Genomic DNA, 5,338 nt, shown 5'->3' on the forward strand with positions numbered 1-5,338 from the left:
GGGCCTGTGAGTGTACATTTTTTTCCTTTGTGACAATATTTGGTTATCATCTTTAACAGCTGCAAACTAAAGAAATCATTTTTATTTGTTCGTTTTTTTAAAGATCGCTCCCCCGGTCCCTCTCTCCAACCTATTAAAATTTGGGGCCTGTCTCTCCATCCTTTTCTCTGACTTTACCTGTCTCCCTGTGTATGTAGAGTTTTTCTGAAAATGGGATTCTACTCCCTATGCGGTTTTGTTATCTGCATTTGTCATAGACATCACTCCATGCTGAGAAGAAAATGTTGGCATCCCATGTGATGGTTGTATTGCATTTTACCATGGGGTAATCCACTCGTGTTGTCTTCTGAGAGGTTCATGATTACAAACAATGTTGCAGTCGTCAGTAGATTAATCGAATCGGTAATTAGTTGCTTAACTGAAAAGCCACATAAATCATATGGTGCTATCATTTTAATTTTTTGAGGAACTCCCACTCTGTTTTCCATAGCAGCTGTACCATGTCGCATTGGCTATTTTTATATTTTTGTAAAAAATATAATAAGGGTGAGGTGATAGCTCATGGTTTTGACTGCATTTCCCCTATAATTAGTGATGTTGAGTATCTTCTCATATACCTATTGGCCGTTTGTATGTCTTCTTTGGGGAAACATCTATTTGAGTGCTTGGCCAATGTTTTAATGGGATTATAAGCTATTTTTATTTTTTGGTTTGTTTTGCTTTTTAGTTACAGGAGCTCTTTACTATTTTGGAAATTAACCCCTTATCAGATTTACGGTTTGCAAACATTTTCCCCCTTTCCCTAGGTTGCCTTTTCGCTCTATTGATTGTTTTGTTTTCTGTGCAGCAGCGTTTTAGTTTGATGTGGTTTTGCTTGTCTGTTTTTGCTTGTGCTGCCTGTGCTTTGCATGTAGTCACATGATCTTCAGCAAGGTTGCCAGGAAGACACAACGGCAAAAGGATATCTCTTCAACAGACGGTGTTGGGAAAATTGGATAGTCACATGGAAAAGAATGAACTTGGGCCACACACAAAAACCAACACAAAATGGATTAAAGACTTCAGTATAAGACCCGAAACTGTTAAACTTGTAGAAGGAAACATAGGGAGAAATCTTCGTGACATTGGATTTGGCAATGATTTCATGGATAAGACACCGAAACACGGGCAACCAAAGATATTTGTTTTTATACGGCGTGAGGTAGGAGTCCAGGTCTAGTTCTCTTAGGCCCAGTTATGCAAACAGCGTTCGTTGAAGGAATCGTAATTTCCACACCTCTCTGCAAGGCCACCTCGGACACCTACCCGGAGCTCATAACATGTGTGAGTCTGTTTCTGGGCTCTTCTGTTTCATTGGTCTATTTTTGTATTCTTGAGTTACTACTACCTTGCCTTAATTACTATAACCTTAAAATGATTCTTAGTATCTCGTGGAAAACTCTGTCCTCTTTTTAACAAAGTCCATGGCTTTTCATGTCCCTTCCTATTTCTATGTTAATTTTAGACTCAGTTTGTAGAGTTTCCCCAAAAATATGGGGAGGCATTGGATTGAAATTGTATAAATTAGTTTAGGAAGAATTACATCTATATAATATTGAGAATTCCCATCCATGGACTTGGAGTTGCTCTCCATTAATTTAAGTCTTTTTTAATGATTCGGTAACTGAGTTTTATAATTTTTTTCCCGAATAGGTCTTTCATGTCTTTTGTCATATTATTCTTAGATATTTGTTTCTATGTTGTTATACTTAGTATGTTTTTTTTAATTTCATTTTGTAATGGTTGGTTCCTGGAAGACCTAAATGTTTTCAGTAAGTATATTTGATTATAGCATTATGAGTGATCTTTATACTTTTCTGATTTTGTTAATTTTTTTGCGGTAAACTTGTATTCCTTATAGGACCACAAGAAACAATAAACTTGTATTCCTTATATGACAAGAAACAATTAAGCAATTTTTCTTGCAAAAAAAAATTTTTTCTTAAGTATTTCTCTGAGCTAAGCTCTCATGGTTTATGCAAAGCCAGCTGCCCCGGTCAAAGAAAGATCTGAGATGCTGGTATTTGTAGCTGCCTGGTTTAAGGACGAAGTCATGCGATTTGGAAACAGAGGAGCAAGTGTGTAAGGGATGATAAAAAAAATTATCGCGTCCTAATTGAAGCACTGGAGGCATAAATTTCTGAGTCACCAGAGATAAGTGTACTTTCTGAGCACCTTCTCGTTGAGGAAATGAAACTAAGAAGATCCAATGTTTACTCAACAGAGAGGTGAGGGTAGAGTTCACAGAGGTGATTAGAACTCAGCTGAAAGGCTTTTAAAGACAGAACGCATGCAGTGTAAGAGTGCAAGTCTGGGATTTATAGGGGAACTCCACTGTACTCAACTTCATAACTTCATGCTGAGCACCCTCCCCACCCCCCCTCACCCACCCCCCCACCCCCGCTCCTTCCGCAGCTCAACCTGGGCTGCCACCTTTGTCTGAAGCCCTGGGTCTGCTTCCCAGATAACCCCTCCTCCCCTTCCTCCTCACACAAACCCCTCCCTGCACACCCTTAGCCTTCCTCAGGGAGAGGCCACGGCCCCTCCCTGGAGCTCCTCGGAGCCCTCACCACCCTGCATTGGTACCCACTTCCTCCTGTGTCTGAGGCTGTCATTTCGACCTCCATCCAATCCCATATCTCATTCAGGGGTCCCCTAGTCTCAAGTTCACTGAAGCAGCTCTACTTAGGATCCAGCAGCATTATTACATTTTTCATCTCTTTCCTGTTATTTCTAGAGGTCTAGGTTGGGAGTTGAAGGTTTGCGCCTATGATCAGTCCACCATCTTGATCCCCTTTTGACCCTTCTACTTTCTACTCTCTAGAAATTCTTCAAATGTTTTGGTCCTTTCATGGTATTCTTTCTCAGTTTCCAACCTGTCGAACTGCATGATGCTTTTATTTTTATTATTTATTATTATTTATTATAATTATTTATGCCTATGGCACCTGGTCTTCCTAGGTGGTCTTCCATCCAAGTACTAACCAGGCCCGACCCTGCTTAGCTTCCAAGATCAGACATCGGGCTTGTTCAGAGTGGCAAGTCCATAGACCATGGACCATGGATGGCTCCACTGGGGTGCAAACCCAGGACCTTCTGCGTATAAAGCTAACCTCTACACTATGGAGCCATATCCGCATGACACTTTTAATATATTTTTTTGCTGTCGTTTTTGGTAAGGCCCTGAGTGTGCCTTCAGTCCACCATCTCAAATGGAATTAGGTTCCTAAGTGGCCTGTGAATCAGGAAGATGACTAATTAATGAGTGAGCCTGCAAATCATGGCTTTGTGGCTCAAGTCCTCTCCACAATATCTAACCTACCACGTAGTCTTCCTCCTATACTGAAATACCCCCCAGTGACGTGGCACTCACTACTCAAGATATAAACTGTGTGCCTATTCACACCGACAGTCTACCATCGCTCCCTCTGACCTCTGAAATCTACCTCCTTTCGGTTAAGGTAGACTTCAGGAAGCTCTTGTGAAGATTGTTACCTGACATTTATTCAGAGGCAGAGTGAATTCTGGATCCTCCAGCGATGGAGCAGAGGACTAACGAGTTTCTGGGTGAGCGAGGAAGGAGGGGATGTCGGACAGTGGCATGGGCCAGCGCTAAGACCGAGCTCAGGGGTACAGATTCTGGTCCCCTGGGTAGAGGAGCAACAGGGAAGCAGCTGCAAAGAGAGAGGGCAGGTTGCAAAAATAGAAACAGCAATGGACCACCATGACAATTCAGGGTCCGCTCTGCAGCTTTCCAGCTGCCTAGTTTCGTGCCAGTCCCCAAAATATTTAACTCCTATAACTTTCTCACGTTGTAACATATGATAATTGCGTGAGAGGTGTCATTGTAAACTGATTTATCTTTCTCATTTCTCCTCTTTAAAAAAAAAAAAACCTTAAATCTTACACTCTAGAAGGATGTGTTCGAAGTTTTAAAAAATGGAATTTTTATTGCAATTGCATTAGATGATTAAACTAATGTAGGGAGGAGGCGAGAGAATTAAAATGTTAAATCAGGCTACATTCAGAGATTGCAATATACCTGATCAGCCCTGCAGCCAGGCCAGGAGGATACCTGCAGAACAAGAGGACGATTTCTGCTGGGATTGCTGAGAACCCATTTCCCACAGGGCGAAGGAGAAACAGCAAAAGAGTCTTTAAGTGGCTGCCCTACGCAAATAAAATGGTCCATTCCCAATGGCTAAAACCATGGGGAATCTGTAGATTAAAGGCCGGGGACTGCCAGCAGGCCTTCCGCTCTACATATTCTCACCTTTGCCCGGCTACATCCTCTTCCCCTTCCTCACTGTACGTCCACATCAAAGGAAATGAAACTAAAGAATGACAGACACATCAACTGAATTCCCCAACGCTGGCCCCGCCCCCTCGGTACCCACACACACACACACACACACACACACACACACACACCCCGCCCCCAAACGCCCGCGCGCGCGCGCACACACACACTCACTGTCTTTCCGCCTCGCTCACCGTCTTGCTCGCTGTCCTCGGCTCTCTTAGTCCCTCTCACTCTGCCTCTGATTGGAGACCACACTCACTCTGGAGCGTTATGCCTTTTCTAGTAAACTTTCGTGTTGACTCTAACGTTGGCGTGTGTGTTGAATCCTTTCTACACTGTCCACCAGAGGACCCTCTTTTCCTCTGTGTATGGGGCTTGGTCTCCCCTCCTCTCGGGGGAAATTTGCATCAAAACTACTTAGGAAGAGCTGGCTCCCGCAAGAATGAAGTGTTGCGGTGAGCGCTGGCGCTGGGTTTGCATCCGGCCTGGCCGCTCTCCACCTACCGTGCCCTTGCACGGAATGCGTGGATTCTCTGTTCCGCGGCTTCCTCACCTGTTGAGTGGCTGAGATGGTGACAGCTCCTCCATCGTGGTTGTCGGGAGGACTAAGTGAGAGGACATATGGAAAGCGGTCCCTACCGCACAAGCATCTGCACTTGTTACTTTCACCTGAGTCAGGCTCTGGTTACCTTAGTCCGCGCCAGCGCGGGCGGGGGGGAGTGGTCTGTGGACTCGCCGTCTAAAGGCGTTTTGTGGGGTCGTGTGAGCTCATGGGACTGGGCGGGGGGCTGGAAGGGTCCCTGGGGGAGGTGGACCCGCAGCTGGGAGAGCGGAGGCCAAGCAGAGGGCGCCGCGATTGGGAAGGGATCCGGAAGGGGGAGAAAAGGCCCAAGGCTGCTGAAAAGAATCGAAACTGAAAGCAGGGAGGAGGGGAACCCTCCAGATGGCTGGAAGAGGTGGGGAGCCCGAGAAGGCGGGTCATAGGCCCCACGCCCC

The 5,338-nt window shown here is 45.0% G+C and overlaps 1 pseudogene; it reads right to left on the reverse strand.

Moving 5' to 3' along the window:
- Window positions 1–2,975: 2,975 nt before the first annotated feature.
- LOC118603152 lies at window positions 2,976–3,091 on the reverse strand (annotated as a pseudogene).
- Between the last annotated feature and the right edge of the window lie 2,247 nt (window positions 3,092–5,338).

The sequence above is a fragment of the Rousettus aegyptiacus genome, unplaced genomic scaffold, assembly GCF_014176215.1.
Source record: "Rousettus aegyptiacus isolate mRouAeg1 unplaced genomic scaffold, mRouAeg1.p scaffold_m13_p_5, whole genome shotgun sequence".
NCBI classification, from domain to species: domain Eukaryota; kingdom Metazoa; phylum Chordata; class Mammalia; order Chiroptera; family Pteropodidae; genus Rousettus; species Rousettus aegyptiacus.